This window comes from Corvus brachyrhynchos, unplaced genomic scaffold (genome assembly GCF_000691975.1).
Source record: "Corvus brachyrhynchos isolate BGI_N302 unplaced genomic scaffold, ASM69197v1 scaffold101, whole genome shotgun sequence".
NCBI classification, from domain to species: domain Eukaryota; kingdom Metazoa; phylum Chordata; class Aves; order Passeriformes; family Corvidae; genus Corvus; species Corvus brachyrhynchos.
In genome coordinates, this window is record NW_008237239.1 from 21,640,931 (window position 1) to 21,660,495 (window position 19,565).

At 47.8% G+C, this 19,565-nt stretch overlaps 1 long non-coding RNA gene across 2 annotated transcripts in view; it reads left to right on the plus strand.

The window, feature by feature from the left end:
- LOC108445633 overlaps positions 1-19,565 on the plus strand; it is a 26,192-nt gene that overhangs the window by 1,065 nt on the left and 5,562 nt on the right. The window contains exon 1 of one of the 2 annotated variants that reach the window (XR_001860578.1): positions 18,475-19,114. The exons of the other annotated variant lie outside the window; for it this stretch is intronic. This is a non-coding gene — a long non-coding RNA (uncharacterized LOC108445633). Of the gene's footprint in view, positions 1-18,474; positions 19,115-19,565 lie in introns of those variants that run through there. 2 annotated transcript variants of the gene reach the window in all.

A 19,565-nucleotide genomic window follows, 5' to 3' on the forward strand; every position in this document is an offset into this window, starting at 1 on the left:
GAAAGCTGCCTGCCACACTCCTCCTCATGTGGCCAAGCTGCTTTGCCCCACACTGTGTTCCCCAGGCCTGGTGCTTTGACAGGACCATGGTCACCAGGAGGTCGTCCCCTACCTGGAGCTGGCAGGTGGATTTTGGGATGTGCCTTGCCCTGACAGGGCTGGGCCTGGCAAGTGATGTTTCCTCCAAGGATGGAGATATGTCAGGAGGGTGGCAGGAGCCTTGGGAAGGTGAACAAGGAGGTGACCCTGGTTTTGAGGTCAGATCACAGGGGAGGCTGTGCTGTGCCTGCCCCCGTTGCCCCTGCTCTGAGGTAGGCTGCTTGTTGCCAGAATTGCAAATATCCCCTTCACCTGTTAAGAACTTACCCTCTCCAAACTCATTTTCCCTTTTGCACCAGACAGGGGGGCATTAGCACATGAACTTGCAGTTGCTGCTGGGGTGTTGTTCCCTCTCTAACACATTTACTGGGACATCTGTTGAAATCAATAGACCATTAGGAAGTACCCTGTAGGGGTGTTGATCCAAGTGAGGATGCACACCAGGTGGAGAGTTTGGATGTGTCAGCCAGATTGCAGGACCTCTACCAAAGCAAAACTTTCACACCTGCTTGCTTTAGCTGCCCTGAGCTTCCCGAGTAATCCCCTTGCTCCCTCTGCTCGTCCTTCATATTTGGTGTGTTTTCAGCTCCTGAGAGTGGGCATGCAGCATTTAAATGAGGCTCCAGTCACTGAGACCTGCTGCTCCTCCTCCTGCAGTCCAGGAGTCATGTGACAGTGCTGGATTTTGGACATCAGAAGATTAATTTGCGCCAGGCACGTGCTGCTCAGTGGTGCAGAGACAACACTGTGTGGGTCAGTGGTGCTGAGCAGGCACAGAAGAGAGGTGGTACAGCAGGGTATCACATGGTACTGAGGAGAGCCATAGCCTTCCCAGGAAAATCCTGCTGTCCCCCAGGCTTTGGCTGGCTTCCTGTCTGAATGAGGATCATGGATCTCTACCTGTTAGACTGAGCTCTTTGCAGCAGGTGCCATCTCCCAGTCTTTGTGCTGTAATAAATCTCTTGGTGCTGGAAGTGAGGTATTACCTGCAGCACTGGCCTCTGGTATAAAGGCAGGAACCGTGCTGTGGCCAGAGCTAAATCTTTGGTGTTGACTTTATCAGAAGGTGTTTGGGCTGGGAAGGGGCTCGATAGAGATGCTTAGAAAAGACAATTGCAAGAGAGGTGTTCCAGTGTGCACGGATGAGTGTCCCCTCTGGGGGAAGAGAGACACAATGATGCTTTCCTGGAAGACATAGGTTGACTTCCTAGCTCAGGGACCCATCAAACCTCAAAGTTTCCCTGAAGACTGATGCACATCCAGGCTCTGGGTCCGTGAATGGACTATGGAGTTGTAGTCATATCCTACCTGACAGCATGGCAGGTCTTGCCTCCACCCAAATGGAGTCTCTCCATCACTGTCTGAATTACTTTAGTCTTTGCCAGGTTAGGAAAAGAGTTCAGAGAGCTGGGGACAGGGAAACGTGTTCCTCCCTTTGTGCTATTGACATGTTTTAGCACAGTTTTAGCTGGTATTTCCTGGAGTTTGTCCTGAGCAGCTAAATGTAAGTAAAAATGGGAAATTTCACATGGAGGAAGAAAGTAGCTTTGGTAAGCACCAGCCTGGCATCTTGGACACTTTTAGGCAGCCCTTTGAAGACCCATTTCTAGGGGCTTTCACTGACAATGGGGACATCCTGACCTGAGCTGGTAACAGCAGACAAAACTTTGCTTCACTTTCCTGACCATCTTATGTACTTCTGTCTCATTTTCATTGCTATTCTTTAACCTCAGCCTTGCCACTCTCCAAAAAGTGCAGTAGTGATGACAACATGCTACTTTCATCTGCAAATTGTGCTGGTATCTGTTGGTGGAAACACCCATAAGATGCCGCTGTGCTGCTGGTAGGGGAAGGATGTAAGGCCACTCCTCAAATCCTCTGTTCAGTTTTTGGGCCCCTCACTCTCAAGAAAGACACTGAGGTGCTGGAGTGTGTCCAGGTAACCAGCAATAGGACAGGAGGAAATGGTCTCCAGTTGCACCAGAGGAGGTTCAGATTGGATATTAGGGAAAATTTCTTTACCAAAAGGATTGTCAAGCCCTGTACAGGCTGCCCAGGAAAGTGGTCAGTCACCCTCCCAGGGGGCATTTAAAAGATACGTAGATGTGGCACCTAGGGACATGGCTTAGTGGTGGACTTGGCAGTGCTGGTTTAATGGTTGGGCTGGATCATCTTAAAGGCCTTTTCTAACCTAAATCATTTTATGATTTTCTGCCTTGGCACGCAGGACCTGCCAGGCTTCCCTTGCATGTGTAGGTAGTCAGGAGGGTCACCAAGCTTGCAGTTTCAAGACAGGATCCAGGCTTTCTGACATTTCCAGTAACCATCTCTAATCATTATTTTAACTGGGGGAGAAGGGTTTGAACTTGCAACTTGTGTGAGGCTGAAGGTGTATCTGGTTTTTAGCAAGCAGTTCGTATGATAGCGACCCTCTGGGAGTTAGGCTGAGATAAAAGAACACATCACTGCATCTTCCCGTGGCTGTGTCTGAAGTGTCCAAGTTACAACACTACTTATTCTCAGCTTCATGCCCTAGTGCTACTGATAATGCATGTTTCCAGCTTCTGTCATGCACAAGGTTAAACATGACCTCTCCTGAAATGCTGACTGTCTTCTTCCCTGCACCTCAAGGTGATGGGCTAGGAGCAGATATGCTGAGAAGGAAATAAAAAAAAAAAAAACACTCAAAGATGAGGAAATGTGTTTTCACACTCTGTTTGCAAGCTGAGATTGAAGGAGAAAGAGAGCAGGGACTGAACTTCTGTGTGGCAGCTGGGAACTGCATGGCTCAGGAGGCTGGGTAATGGGCTATGAAAGTCCTTCACCTCTGGGTTCACAGTGTTCATCCAGGCCAGCAGTGGGGGAATATTGTTGCTCTGGCAGAGCTGCTCAGTGGTTCCTGTCAAGTTAAAAGGACTTGATTCCTCTCTGAGAAGGTTGCCCCATTGGAAATTACCAGGCTGCAATTAGACCAGCTGATAGAGGTGTGCACTTGTGACTTGAGCACACAAGTGTTTTCTCATCTGCTTGGTGCCAGGTGAGAAAATGGGAGTGCTCAACTCAAAAGAACTGAAGAGATGGGCTGGATATCAAAAAGCAGTAACTGGCTGGACTGGCAAGACAAGAAGTGAATGAGAGTACCTTCCCATGGGCAGATCAATCCTTGGTGGTGGTAGCTGGGAGCCTGGAGAACCATCCAAGACTACAACCAACTCCCTGACGGTGCCCTCCTGGGAACAGGGTGGCCTCACGTGTAGATGCAAACCATTACACACTTGTTATCAATACCTTATCAAAATGTTGCTGTCAGACCCTGGAGAAATTTGCATTCAAGGTTAGAGAATTTCTGGCTGAGGGACCAGTTGTATGAAATTCAGGAAGGGAGAAGTATCAAAAGCATTTGCTATTCAGGAGAGGGCTGGGGAGGTGGCATATGCTTTTGGTGACTTTGCAGGCGTCAACAGTGACAAAGTGTAAACTTCCCAAGTCAGGCTGCACTCAGCTGGAGGCGGTGGAAATGCTGAAAGGTTGGTGCAAACTGTGACTGCCTCAGCGGCTCTGGGCAAGGAGTGCAATTATTGGCTTGACCTCGGGATAGGTGTCAGACAGGCCGTGCTTGAACACTGGCTTGTTTCAAGAGACATCAGAAAAAAATGTTCAAAACAGCCACTGATGGAAAACCTCCAGGAGGGAGCTTTGGGACCCTCAGAAGATGGGAAAGCAGCTAACTGTGTGCTTCACTGATAAGACTGGACTAAACAGAGCTTTTGCAGGAAGACTGATGAAAACTTTTAGGAAAAAGGTTCAGGAAGAAGAGGAGTTAGATCCAGATCTGCATTTTCCTGTGCAGATCTTGAGAGACTGCAATGCTTTACCCATCCTATGTGTTTTAGGCACTGTGACAAGGAACTTCAAGCATTGCCTCAAAATCTGGTGTTGAGCTGGATGCTTGATCCTGCTCTAGCTAAACTCCCCTGCTTTTAGAACAGATCACCATGCTACAATGTACTGTAAAATTGAACTGGTGGTGCCTTCAGGATGCTTGTACTGTGTGTGAGACAGGCATGGGGAAAGCCTGGCATTCAGAAACTTGCTGAACTGGGAAGATGAGAGATGGCAAAGCCACTAAACCCATGCAAAGCACGGCTGTAGCCAGGGTGAGATAATGGGGCTGGCAGCTGCTGAGCAGGGCATCCTGGCAATGCTCTGACTGAGCTGAAGGGCCTGGAACACACCGGGATGGTAAAGGGCTTGAGGAATTCAGATCACTGAATTCCATGTGTGTGTGTGCTGCTGGTGGTGCCAATACCCGGCTGTGCTGCACAGGATAAGGCAGGAGGGAAGGGAAGGGATGCCCAACCTAGCCTGTGGGTGCAGGCAGCAGTCACATCTCTGATGCTGGGGTTGGGAGGGCTGTGAGCCGATGTCATGGGCTGAAATCCTTCTATGAGCGATCAGAGGAAGGGTTGGGGCCCTTAGGTTTGCCTTAACATCTGATGCCAGCTCCCCCGAGCTCCTTGGGGCTCTCTGAGCCTGTGCATCTCATTATTGCAGTGACCTTTCTCGGACTGCTTTGGGCTCTGCACAGCCTACCCCTGTCTATATTGAAAATAGGATTACTTTTTACTTTCCACCTCAAGAGGCAAATTGAAATCCATAGAGCAGGATTTAAGCTGCTAAGGCATTCCTATTAATTAGCCTGCTGAAAGTGGAAAAGGCAGAGAGGTAAGATGCAAAGCCCCTTTTCTTTGGGGTGGGCTGCGCCAGAGTCGTTGGGGGCTTTTCTGTTTGTTCTGTTTCTGAGGTAAGTATGCTCACTAATGTCCCCTGGGGGAGAGCAGCATTTAGCAAACAAAGCCCTGTGAAAAGGGAGAGCCAGAAATAGAAAGGCTGTGGATATAGAAGCCCCAGCCAGTGTCTTCCTCTGCCTGGAAGAAGCTTTCCTTATTACAAAAGCCGCCCTCTGACTGGATCTCTGATAGCCCCAAGCAGTCAAGGGAAAACAAGGCCGTCAAGGGGCAATTTTTTTTTTTGAGGCACAGTAAAGACATACCCATAAAAGAAGCAGCAGGAGGGAAGGTGGGAAAGGGAGAAGGAACAGGGAAACAAAGAGAAGTTGTAGCCAGACCTTTCACTGTCTGAAAACAGTCTCAGCGTTAACCCTTTAACAGTGCTTTGAGCATCCTCAAGTCCTGAAAATCTGCTAATGAATCCCCAGGCTTGTACAAAGGTAAAAACTTTGCACAGGCCCAATTTGGACCATGTTTTGCTGAAGAAATGCTCTGCTTGTGGTTGATTCAGTAGTAAAGAGAAGTGTTGGGACCAAGGAGATAGCTCCTGGGACATAACTGAATGGCTGAAAGGCAGTAAATGGTTGGGAAGGAAGCCTGGGGGAGATCTGGCAGGATAAAGGTACTATCTCACGTGCCCTTGTTAAGGGCACCGACATGAAATGCACTCTGGAGAGTGTGACAAGCATTAAAGGGTTAAAGAAGATCACAGGGCAGAGGGACTTTAAGTGGTTCTTAAACTCTTAAAGAAACATTCTGTAATGTTTCTCTGTTAATCTCAGGTATTTTTAAAGAAACGTTTTGTATTTGGAGGGAGTAATGGAAATTCACAGAAAACATGAAAAAGCTCAAAGTGATTTCCAGGAAATCTGCTAGTAACAGGTTTTGCTTTTGTGGGTAGCAGTAGTCAGACACAGCACAAAGGTGCTTTGTAATATCCCAATACCTTCTCTGTTAATACCCTCCAGATAAATTATGTCTTTAAAGGGTTATTTATGTCTCTTTAAAGAGTTACAACCATGCTTTTTGTGTCCCAGCTGGCTTCAGACTGCCCCACACCAGCAGCAATAACCTCTGTTCCCAGAAGGGTTTGCAGGGATCCACCTTGGAACTGCCAGCTCCAAACACAACCCTTCTGCATCCACTGTCCCTTTCTGAACTCTCTGTGTCCAATGCAGAGGCTGTGCTGGTGTCTTGATTCCTTTCATGTACACCTCCAGTGGGGAATATTGCATGTGAGAAGGAGCAGCTGTGGGTCAAACAAACCAAGCAGAAAGAAATCCTGCAGAAAGCTCCAAGGGGATGTGGATTTCGTTCCTTGTGGGCAAGGGGCTCGCCTCCATAGGTTTGATCCACTGATGTTACATTTCTTGTTGATTATTTCCAACAGAAAGTCACAGGGTAAGTCAAGACCGGAAATAAGGGACATGTGAAAGGCATAGGAACACACGCCTGTCTGTTGGGGCACCATGTATGTTGCTAACCTGACTTACTTTACCCCAAATCATGTCAGAAATGTGCATGGCAGCTACACACAGTCAGAGCTTCTCAGGGTGATGAGGCTGTTGAGGAAGGGTTAAGTAGAAACAATGGGATAAACTGGGCGAGGGGAAATGTAGGTTGAATACCAGGAAAACATTTCTTCACACTAAGGTCACTTGGGCTGGGAGAGAGGGAAGTGGCAGCTCAGCCAGCTGCCTTCTCCTCCGGGTGCGGGATGGCTGCGGGGTTGGGGATGCTGGGAGAAGAGGGATCAGGGCTCTGCAGAGACGCTGCCGGGCAGTGTTTTCTGCCTCCGAGTGCTCGTGCGCACTGGAAAAGGGAAATGTCCCAATGCTTTTGTGCCCCCTGAGAGTTTTTACTTCTGAAGAAGGAAAACCAGGGATTAAGTAAGGAAAAGGAGTGGCCTTAAAAGAATTCATTGGAAACCTTTACCTGAATAGGCAACAATCACTGCCCAGAAATATCTGCAAAGAGAAGGAACTCATTTAGCCGTGAACTAGGCTGATTAGGGAACCCTGATGGTAGCCTGGGGTGAGGCTCAGGCTTGGCACTGCAGTGGTGCTTATGGCAATTTGGACTGCAGCAATTCCCTGCACCCCCTGTCCTGGTCATGTCAGCACATCTGGAGAAAATCCTGCCTCTGCAGCTGTGTTTTCTGCTGAGCTGGAAGTAAAACATGTTGGTCTAAATGGTACCTTAGATAGGCTGCAGTGTGGATGTGTGCAGGTATGAAGGAGTCTCTTTGTCTGAGGAGAAAGTAGATTCAGATAAAACAAACAAAGGACAAATATGGAATCATGGAAGAATTACTTTTTTCATTTAGGTTTTGGGAATATTCAGCCCTTTGTGCTGAAGACAGTTTGCAGTATATGAGTAACAGGAAGTGAGGCTCTGAAATATTCCCTTGCTTTTCTGTATTGTACCTTATGACAGAAAAAAACCCCCAAAAACAACAAAATAAAAAAAACCAACAAAACACCCCACCTTTGGAAAATTGAATTTCCTCTTGTTCCTAAAGATTATGAAGGATATTTTTGGAGCAAGCTTTTCATTGTCCTTTGAGGGCTCTCTGGAGATGGATTTCATATGTCAAAGCTTGACTCCACCTTCTAAAAGGTTGCTGTCACAGCACAGGACAGAGATGGGACACTAAAATTAATTCTGCAATAATTCACCTGCCAGTCAGCCAGCTCAGCTGTGTCCCTAGTGTAAGTGGCACCCCAGATACTAGAAATCCTCTTGAATTCTTAATTTTTAGTTGCTAATTCAGATGTCACCTGAAGCTGCAACAGAAGAAAACACAACAACTACCATTCATTAAAGAAATTCCTTGGGAGAGCTGCTCAAGGTGTATTTGTACCCCTGGGCAGTGTGAACGAGGCCACTGAACTATTATCATTACCAGGAGAACTGCAACCAGGAAACTTCAGAAAACCATCAAATGATTTCAGTCCTTCTCTGAAGCCCACAGAAGAGGAGGCCAGATGGGAAAGGATTTTATCATGGAATCTGAAGATATTGGCATCTGATGTCCTTCTGGCCTGGGGACAAAACGTCTGAGTTCGTATTTGAAGGCTACTTTGAGGCATGAAATTGTGTGGTGGAGACTTGGTCTCATCCCACTCCGTGGTCTAACTGGCCTCCTTGAATCCAGCTAAAGTAAAGATGTTGCTGCTGGAAAAGGTGTTGGGGGGAACTCAATCCTCCTCGCTCTCTGTGGAGTCAGGCAGGAGAAGAACTGTTTGGGATTGTTCACTCCCAGGATTACTCGAGGCATCATTTCCACACTGTGTGTGGGACACGGTTGTTCAGTCACTCCTTGGCTTGGCTTTCCCAACAGCAGTCTCAGCACCTGGATGGTCCCAGCTGGTGATGGGGCAGCTCCTGGGTGATACTGACTGCTGGCCATGGGTGACAAGCGTGCCTTTTGTTGAAGACCCTTCACTGGCACAGAGAAATACAAAGTGGGCACCACTGGCAGGCTAAAATGTGACACTGGCATATGGATATGCTGGCACTGCTGCAAGACCCCTGCAGGGGTGTGAGCCAGGAACAGCAAAACCAAAATTAGAAGGGATTGCACTGCCTGGGAAAGCATTAGGGCAAATGTAGGTTTCACATTTTCTGCCACTAGTGACACCAAGGCAACAATGAGTGGCAAGGCATTGGGCAGAGTCTGCCCAACCTGCCAGACCCTCCTGCCTCCCCAGTGCTCCCTCGAGAACCTACTAAGACTTCAGGCAGTGACTGAAAAGAAATGATGCAGTTAATGAACAGGAGAAAATCAAGGTGGTGAGAGATACCTGTCATCTTATCTGGTGGCAGAGTGTGGATAAACGATGGTGGGGTGAAACCATCACAATAGTTTGGGGTGGCTCTAGCTGAAGCCACAGAGTGGGTCCTGGGGCAGCTGTGGGGAGCAGGCAGTGTTTGGCTGGGTGCTGCACTACATCATCATTGCTATGCTTCCTTGCTGGAAACCTTCCTCCTGCTTGAAGGTCCTCTCTGCCTCCCTTATTTTTCTTCTCCACATTGCAGTAATTCTGCTTGGGTGAGATGGAACTTGTTTTGCCTTTAGCAGCAAAGGAAATCCAGAAAACACCGTTGAAACTGGGATGAAATATGCTTGTTCTGTAAGGCTGAGTGGGTGGCTGCAACACTCAGCTGCCTGGAGATGCTTCAGATGAGTAAACAGGAGTAGGAAGTCCCTACCCAGACAGAACTCAGAGCAGAGATCCAAACTGTGGTTGCAAGATGAGTGAGTACAGAAAAGCTGGTTTGATATCACACAAAGTCTAAAGCTTTGGCTTCATCCTTATGGAACACCTTTGTGGGGAGAGGGAATCCTAGCAAAGAGAGATGAACCAACTATTCAACAGGATAGGAAGTTCTCATGCCCCACAAGAGCAGCTAACTGGTGGAAACAATCTCTAGTGCCTTGTCAACTGGGGAAAGCAGCCCACTGCAGCAGAAATAGTAGAGACTTTGAGATCTGCAGAGGAATGGCACCTTTTACTTTGTTTCTCTTTCCTTTTCAAATCAAAGCTAAGTTGTGCCATCCTCCTCAAACCACCAGACTGAAGTTCCAGTCTAGCTTGCACCCACAAAACCACACTGACTTCAGTGTGTGAGCTGAGTCCAGCCTTTGGCCCTAACCCCCACAGAAGTCGAGACACCTCAGTTCTGGGTTTGCCCAGATCATGTGAATGTGCACTCACAGTGCAGCCCTGGAAATTGGGGGAGGAGTTGTTTGTTTGATTTCTGATACCTACTTTCCCACCAAGCTGGTGCACAGAGAGCTTGGTGCCTGCAGCAGAGTGAGCACAGGCACTCGTTTCCAAAGCCAGCTCTGGGTGGAAGCAGCCCTGAGTTTCCTGCATGGTGTGGTGAAGGAGCCCAGCTAAAAGCATCCTGTGGCCCTGACAACAGGGGGTTAACCAGAGGAGCCAAGTGGCAGTGGGCTCTCTGGAACGTTTTCTGCCACCATAAAGATCAAAAAGCTGTGCCTTTTCCCACTTCCCAGTGTGGTAGGTGGTGTTGAGCAAGGAAAGCCAAATTCAGGCAAAGGTCTGTATTCAGGATCTGGGGAAGAGGTTTTGGGAATCACAGTTTATAACTGATAAAACTGAGATTTCACTGGCCTGATTTTTTTCAGAGATATGCAGAACATGTGGCCCCTGTGTGACTGCACTTGTAGCATGGGCATTTGCCTCCCAAGATCAGGGCATGGATGTGTTGGGCTAGGAGCCTGGACACACAGGAACCCACCCTGAAAACCTTCCCATGATAGCTCAAAGCATAAAAGTAGAGAAGGGAGAAAAACCAAGTATCTTCAGTCCTGTTCTCTGTTTTGGTTTTTTTTTTGGCCTTTGAAAGAATCTATGAAACTCTGAGAGCAAGGGAGTCAGGACCTGTGGGTGTCAGTACTCAACATATTCTCCATGCTGGCATAAGACCTTCAAGAGTCTTTGGGTAACTGGATCAAGGAAACACTGAGTTCTTGCACTGCAAGAAGGATGAGCTGACAGGCTCTCATCGGGTACTGAGTTTGATTGGGAGGTTGGGTTGCACTGAAGTGTCCCCTCTGCCACATATAACCACTTCATTTCTGGCCCTTCTTAGTGCAGTGACAGAACTCTGACTTCAACAGGATGGGAATTCAGCTAAATAGTTTAGAAGTTATTATTTATTTGATGATTCTTTGCAGGAAGTGGCATCACGTGTGTGTTGGATCTGAGGTCTATACAAACTTGTGTCTCTGATGCTGGCAGCAAGAGGTTGGGGACAAGGACAATCACTTTTTTTAACCCCTTAATGTGCTCGCTATTGTCTTGGCAACTCCAGCATTTGAGTAATTTTGTTCTTTCTGTCCCGAGTACCTGGGAATATTTAAAGCAGCACACATGAGGGTTGGCGGGGTTTTTTTCAGCTCTGCATTGACATTCCTTTGTTATCAGCCCCAGAGCTTGTTGCTTTCATAGGAAGGAGAGCTATGAATGGTCCAGGAATGTGATGTTCCACTCAACCCTATCTCTTATCAGCACGCATAAGGCTGCTGTGTCTTGTGGAGAGCTTTTCCATTGCCATTAGCAGCTCGTTTCTTCTCCTAAAGTTGCTTTTCATTTTATGTATATCCTACCTGCTCCCCTCCCCAAAGTACCCATCCATCTGAAATGGCAGCCACCTCATTTCCTTTGAAATCCCTTCAGCCCAGCCCTCTCCTGCAAGCTCAGGGCAGGCTATTCCAGCTTGCTCTGGGGGCACCTAAGCGATGTCTCTCCCCACCTATTCGTTCTGGAAAGAGGCAGTGGCAGTGCTGTGCTTCAGAGGACGCTGATGGGCAGGGGGCTGGTGCAGGGAGCACTTCCCTGCAGCCAAAAACCAGTCTCAGGTGCACCCCCTCAGCACGGTGGCGGGTGAAATTATATCTGCAATAAGCAGGTATAAATATACAGGTAGAAAGCTGTAGGTAATGATGTCTTCACAAGCCCTGCCAAGGGCACTCCAAGGGCCAGACTTTGCCTTGAGCATCAGTTGCAGCTCAGTTACCACAGTGGGCACCACGTGGATATGTGGTGGTGCTTGGAGAACGTGACTCCAGAATGAGTCCTTCAGAGAGACTGATAAAGACACCCAGGCCATAAAAAAAGAGATAAAAATAAAATAAAATCTAAAGAAAATGCCCTTTGGTATTTGTTTAAGATACAAGATAAGCTGACAAAAATGCAGAAGACAACTGTTTACACACACGCAGACACATACACCAGGAAGAAAATTCTTTTCCAAAAATAGCTGCTGACTTTTTATTTATAGACTTTTTTTTCCTCCCCTTTCTTCTGACATGAAGCAGAGCATTTACATAAGGGGCAAAGAGATCTGATGATGAATAACTGTTTCTTGAGCAGACCAAAGTCCTCATTAGACCTGCCAGCAGGGACAGATGTCTGGGCCCAGGGATAGTACCAGAATTAGCAAGTATCATTTGACTGTCTGAAGTCTTCAACTAACAGTAGACAATCTCCTAGAAGTTCAGTGGGATTTTTTTCAAAGCATCAAAATTGTGGCAGGTGTGATTTATTCAGTTAAAGAAGTTTCATGGAGCAGAATAAAAGGCTTAGTTTGTGTCTGAGCTACACCTGGCTTCTGCTCCCAGGCCCTTGACCACTTCCTGGCCAGCAAGAAAAGTATGATTTTGATACTGGGTGAAGTGGGGCTATGCTGATATCTGAATCTTACAGGGGGAGGAACCAAGACAAGCAGACTTTTGCTGTTGGGCCATCTCCCAAAGGCCTTCCTGCAGACCTCTGTGGATCTGTCCCTAAGACACTCACCCAAGATCATTCAGAAAGTTTTGGGCAGAGAAGAGAAGTCATGGTGCAGCATTACCAGGTCATCTGTATGTGCTGCTCTGAGACTGGAGTATGGACGTGTGGGGGACTTGCTTCCTTCTCGCACTGGCTTCTGCTAAAACGAAGCAGCTGTCAGTCACATAGCTGCCTTTCCTCTCCCAGGAGCTCACAGCCTCTTGTGCTGCCCTCACCTGCCTGCCAGGACACCCTTCTTCCTCATAATTTGGGGGTAATAATGTGATTGCTTTGCTAAAAGGACTTTGCAGCTGGCAGGTGAGAGCTGCCCCAGATGCATGTGGCCTCAGAGCTACAGCAGTTGCCTGTGGGCACCTTAAGGCAGTCTTACTTTCTGCTCACATATCCTTGTGGTGGAAGTCCTTGTGGAGTCCGGAGTGCTGGACTGTGGGCTCAGGGGATGACGAAGGCAGAGGGGGAGGAGGCAGGTGACAAAGGAGAAGCCTTGCTCTTTGCAATGCACATAATACCAGGTGCCACCACCAGGAAGAGGATGACGGGAGCAGGGGCATGGAGAAACACGTTCTTTAGCTTTGTGTGCGGGTATTTTTAGTCTTGCAGAGTACAGAACCAAACTTCAGACAAAAATAGCTATCCACTTACATAACATCCTTGCTTCCAGAACTTCCCCCACCGAAGCCCTGGGAGGCTCCTGGAGCAGGGGGCTGTCAGTCAGAGCACAGCCCTGACTCAGCGCAGACGCACATCCCGGCACTGCAAAGTCAAGATTTGCAGAGTTTACACTGCACAAGGCGTGTGATGGCAAAATGCAAAGCAATGTCCCAGCTGCATGGTCCCAAGGATGAGGTGGGGTGTTGACCAGGACAGAGAGATGCAGATGGGGCCATTCTTCCCCTTTTTTCCCATTTGCCCATGACAAATGGGCAGGATGAAGAGAGGAGGAGGCAAGTGTTTTGATTCTATGGGTTCCTGGTTTTGCTTTGTTAGATTTTCTTGAGCAGTAGGCAGGCCAGACACTGAGCCCTTGCTCTCTGTTGCCTTGCAGTGGGAGCTGTTGGTCTGACATGGCCCAGTTTTAGTGTCCCTGTATCCCTGCCACTGCATGACTGACTTCTCAGAAGTGAGATTCCAGCTCAGAAGCTCTGTAGCTGAAGAGGTCTGGAGTCACAGTTCACCCTTTGACCCTCTCCTTAGGACAGAGGCATACTCATGCTCAGGGGAAAGTTGCCCAGTCACATCCAGGGCTCCAGTTATTCCGGTGATAAACAAGGGGAGTGTGGTGTCAAGGGTGCTCATTCTTTCCATTTGCACTTTGAACATGCATGGTTAGAGATTAGTAATGTGTCATCCTTTCTTCATCCTGTTTTCCCTTGGCAGCCATGCTGTAAGTGGATGAGCCCGGGCAAGTAGGTGATACTGGTTTGTTTGCCAAAAGCAACATTACGTGGCGATAGCACTCGCTGGCTCTGAAGGACCAGCTCTGCTGAACGTGCTTGTTTTCCTGAGGCACCAAGGTGGAATGGGTTTCGGTTAAAAATAACTGACCTCCCCGTTCTGAGCCTGAGCATTTCTTCCTGGGAAGCCATTTTTAACCACAGATGGTCACCAGATGCAGTGGCTATCCAGGAGATCAAAGCTGGAAGCCCACCATGGGGAGGAGTTGAATTCTTTCCTTTTGCTATCAGACCTTCTCAAGTGGAACATCTTCCTGGTTATCCGCTGGTGTGAAGGGGAATGTTTGGGGGGAATATGTGGGAACACGGGGTCAACGAGAGGCGTGCAGTGATGGGTGTATGTGTGCATGCTTGGGAACAAACACTGACTGCTGATGGATTCTGAGAAAGCCAGGGCTGTCCACCGTGTCCCAAAATAGCTATAGTAAACAGGTGGCCTTACACTGCATCCATGCTCTGCGATGGAGATGTACAGCCCTGAAATGTAATTTGTTATGCAATTTATCAAAATAGTCATCCTCCAGGGGCTTTTTCTTAGCGAGAAGAGACAAGGAAAAACTAGAGACCAGCTTGCTTTATTGAGATAAATAGTAAGTTGTTTTCGAGTGATTTTACTGGGAGTCTTGTGCGACGTCAGAATATAGTGGTGCATTTATAGAAATGTTATTTTTATCTTATCTATGTGCAGGGGTGGTGCTAAAATATCCATATTGTCAGTGGCTGTGGAGAAAATATCTTCCAACTCCCTGTCTTTTCAACAGCATCAGCTTTGGGCGTTGCTGTAGGTCAGGTCCCTCTGTCATTCTTCCAGAGGAACATACATCACATGTAGGATGCAGAGATGGTCTGTGGGTGTATCTGTTGGGGGGAAAGCACAGTCTGGCAGCTTGGGCAGCAGACAGATCTGCTTTCTGCACTACTTTTCCTGACTACATCACACCAGGTGTACTACTTGCCCACGGGCTCAATGCTGAAATGTGGAGGGCCCTTCCCCATGTCTCAGCTGTGATGGCAGGATCCACTGCAGCTTTGGAGGTGCTGGCATGGGGTCCCTATCTCCGGTACAGCAGAGCTGAGCTGTGATCCATGCAGCGACCATCACGTGCTTCCCATTTGCTTCAGCCTCAGCCTGATATATCTCACCTTGGCAGATTCTACCTCCAGCTAATTTTTTTATTCTTTTATTTAGAGATGTTCAGACATTTCCAAAAATAGAGGGGGTGAAAATGCAGTGTTTTTCCCCAGTTAAAATTCTGGCCAGCTTTTTCTAGAGTAGCTCTAATACTCATACTGCTGGGAATTATAAAATATGTTGGGACCCAGTCTGTTTGCCAGCCCAGTACCTCTAGGTTAGGCTGTATCAAACCTTGGAGGGCAAGAAAGTAATTTGCATATGCTCAAATGGATTTTACTGAGAAGTTCCCAGAAGATTTTATATGCTTTAAGCAAGTCCAAGCCAGGGACTGTGTTAGACTTTGGCAGCTGGCAAGTCTGTCCAAATACCTGAGCTGGAGGCAAGAAGAATGTCCTCCTGTGCTGTTAGTGCTCGTCCTGTTAATATGCAGACAAAGATCAAACAAAACTCCTGAAAATATGAATAGAAGTGTCTTCAGAGCAGAGCCTGGCTATGGCACAATAAAAAGGCACACAGAGGGGCGTAAAATAAAATCCAGAGTTCTCATTCAGTGAGTGATCATAATCCAGAACAGGACCTGAATGTGGGAGGGGAAAATGGTCTGCAGTCATTGTGGTCGTGCAGTACTACCTGCACAGTGAGTTAAGGAGTTAATATCCCCAGAGACCTGAGCACGTGTTTTGCTGTGCCCCCAATAGTCTGCGTTGGATCTTCATGGAGATCCTGATTTGTCCAAGTCCCACCGTAGTGGCTTAAATCCATCCTGCAAGCTCCCTTGATACCTCATTGTTGGAGGAAACAAACCCTAAAGGCCTTTGGAAGCTCCTGCAGAGCACTGATTCCTTTTCTCCTGGTAGCTTTTCTCTAACTCTGGCTTTTTCTGCACAATTTGCTCTTCTCATGGCCTGGCATCAGTCCAGGATTCAGGAGGGTTTTGCTATTGATTTCTACAGGACCAAGATGTTGCTGTGGGTGTTCCACATCACTGCTGTGGCTGTACAACCTGACATCTCTGCCTAGACAGGCTGTGGGAATTAAGTGAAGCATTTGCCCCAAAGGCTTTTCCCCACCCATCCGGCACTCATTGTGTCTGTGAGGACTTTCTGCCCCTGCACAATAGTCTTTCCTAGGATGTTCAAAGTACTAAAAGAGGGCAGGTTTTCATGCAAAAGCAAGTCACAGGCAGATCTGATCCCTAGCACTGCTTTACAAACAGGAGAGCTAGCAGGGAAATGTAATTCCCTTACCCTTGTCGGGTAATGCTTGAGTGCTTGCACAGGATGGGCTACTCAGGGGACAGGTACCACCAAGAGTGGCACATGATGCATGGCCAGCATCTCCTTTACATAAAGCCCCACGTACCCAAATGAGTCTTTTTCAGCAGAGGAAAGGCAGAGAGATACGTGCCGAGTCTTGTTTGTACCCACAATACCACGCACATGTTCCTAACTTTTTATAGAAACACTCTTGGTTCTCTGGGTGTGCGTTGGTTTGGGTTTTTTTCATCTGTGGGGATTTGTCCCACGAGTTGGTCCAATCAGCTCCCAAAACTGAGTGATCATGGGAGGCTGTACAGTGAAAATAACTCGTGAGAACTGAAAAAGAAAAATGCTCAGGACATCCAGGCTATTAATAAAAGCGAGTGTTGCAGAGCCCCGTATAAGTTTGCTGCATCAAGGACTCAGAAGTAGCTACCCAAACTATTTTGGTTCTTTCAGCCAACAGACCACTTGAGCTCACGTTGAATTTGTGATATTTTGGTGTCCGTTCTGTGCAAGAGGAGCTGGTGCAAACCTGCCTTAGGGGCACGGGTACAGCACCATTGCACTGGAATGCTATGGAGCATCCCGTGGCACCTCTCCCATGGAGGCAGCGGGCTCGCCAGTGATTTTGGCATGGCTACACCCGCAGGTGGCTTTGGAGAACCTCAGCCTACAGCATGGCTATGTTTCTTCCACTCTTACCCATGAGCATGCACACTGCTTTAATCCAGCGCCAAGAGCTTCCTACTGCTTCATAAAGTACTTGCAGCATCGATTTCCAGTCTTTGCACTATGGGAGCAATAACTAACCGAGCTGTAATGTTTTCCATTGCATATTTAACTCTGTATGCATGCCGTGGCCTTGCCAGAGCTTGGATTTGCAATTCCACAGCCTGGAAAATGCATGCATGAGGTACATCATTAGTGAAGGATCCCAGTCAAAGTGATGCCTTCTCCACCACAATGTTAGAGATCAGCGCACAAACAAATTGCTGCGCTTCCGACGGAGCACGTCTATAAATACAGGAAGAGCTTTGCTTTGCTGTGATCCACATCTTCCAGGCAGATCTGAACCCCCACCCTCCTCTTCCCTCCGTATTGTGCTGATGCCGGATCAGCAAATGTTCAGAGAAACAGGATAGGCCACAGCTGTAAAGCAGCGATGGCATCTTGTGCACTGGGCTGTTGTTGTTTTTTTTAGCGTGAAAGGCTGGAGTAGTGCAACACTGAAATTGCATTGGCTAAGATAATAAATGGATCAGACAAATATAGCTGGGCATATGCTGAGTGTGGGTATGGGTTTTTAATTTCCCTTCTTCAAACCAAGATCTATAATAAGATGTTTCCTGGCTTGTGTGTGAGTGTTTTTAATAGTGTCTTTTTTTTTTTTCTTGCTGGATATTTCTGGACATGGCTGTACTAGCCAAGCCCTGCTCAGTAGCTACAGTGAAAATTGTTTTACATCTCTGAGTAGAGAGTACAGTAGGTGCCATAAACTATTCTTCAAGTCTGCTCTGTCAATGGGTGAGCACATTAGCAGCCTTTCTTTGCAAACTGAAGCAGCATCGAGATGGCAGAGGAAAGAGGTTTTGTTTGCAGGAGAAAAGCACAATTCTCAGCTGACTCCTTGTTGGAGGAAGGGAGAGTGTGCTTTTATTTTATCTGCCTCTGAAGTCGCAATAGGTAGTGGATTTGCTCCTTGATCTTCTCCTTTATCAATCCCAAATCCAGTCCAGTCTGGACACCAACTCTTCTCTGAGGGCCAGCAAATCCCACAGCCATGCAGCAAGCAGGAGATGCTGCAGGATTAAGGGGCAGGAGGAGCTGGTAAGCAGAAAGCTTCTCCCACCATCATGCACACACACACCAGCAGCAGCTACAGCCATGGATTTGCATGAAACCAGAGTTTGCTGAGTCCATACTGTGCCCATCATCTCTTAAAGTGAGTTAATTCAGTTCTATATTCCCCATCCCTGTCCCACATTACAAAGGCAGGATGCTCTGAGAGTCACCCTGGGCAGCAGCATTTCTCCATCACTGCAAGAGCTGGTACATCACCTGTGGATAAAGTAGGGCTTTGGGGCTGGAGTGAGTCATGTATGGTGACCACTCCTTGTGCTGGACTTTAAAGCTTACTGGCAGCTTTTAAGCTGTCAGTAGAGGCAGCCTATTAGAAGCCCTATGAAATGTGTGTACTTGCTTAAAATCCCATCATCAGATGTCATCTGAATGATGAATCTGAGCTTCCACTCAAACAAAATGATCCCACACCCAGCTTTACCAGCTTTGACCTAGGTGTCTCAGAAACCTGAAGGGGTATCCAAGGTATGCTCTTACTTTAACCAACAGGATTTATTTTTACAGTCAGCATCATGGCTGGAAGAGGCCTGAACTGCAGCCATCTTCAGACTGGAGCCAGCTCCCAGGTCTCAGGGAGGACATTTCTAAGCCTCCTGCATAATACTTGAACTTTAATTTGCCATGAGTCAGCATGGTAGTGATGTTATGGGAAAGGTAAACATTGGACTAAGGAAGTGTGTTCCACAGGAAAAGATCAAACTAACTCCACCTGCTGAGACTGAGGGAAGGACATTTCTCCAGGGCACAACAAGCCAGCTGAGAGAGGGAGATATTTCTGTTTCTGCTAAGACACTTGCATCCCACCTCTGTGGAATCAAGTACAGGGACATCCCTGATTGAAAAGGGAGACAATGGAGCAGTGGAGCATTAGCTCCTGCTCTGACTAAGAGTTCAGTGGGGAAATACTTTACTTCTGTATCTCTTCTCCTCATCTCAGGGATGGGATCATCACCATCGCTCTGCCTTATGCATGTTAACAGAACAAGTAATCAGATCTTATCATTTCAGGGCCATGTCAGTCCCTCTGATAAGCAAGTTTATAGCTCCAAGAGGCAGCAGTGGCTTTAGGAAAAACTGAGCATGAAAGTGGGTTCTCCTGTGGGTGGAGAAGGACACCGCCCTGATCAGTTCTGGCTGTCTTCTTCTGCAAGCAATAATGCACGTTCTTCCTGGGCCTCTGAATCAGGTAACAGTGGGCAGGGGAGGAAAATAGGACCCAAACAAGCATTTCCATAGGAATGCAATTGACTCCTGTGTCTTAAATACCAGCTCCCACCTTGAATTTGCCACTTCATCCCCAGTGTCATCCCAGCTCTGATTAGTTGAGCCTTAACAGCTCCTCTTTTCAGGGTGCACGTGTAGGGCAGTATGTCTGGAATCAACTTTACAAAAGGGGTCTGTCCTCTCCTTCCCCCATGTCCAGCTGGGCCATGCTCAGCTGCTGGGACAAGGAGTGCTGGGAGCAACTGCAGGGGCAGCTGCACTGCTGAGGAGCACACCCCTCACACCCCTTCTGCTGGGGTTGGAAAGGGGCTATCCCACTGCTGGTCCCACCAGGGCTGTGCCACCATGCCCCAGGCTCAGCTCCCATTCATTCAGACCAGCTGCAGCCCTGGCTGTGAGTGCCCAGGGCTGGG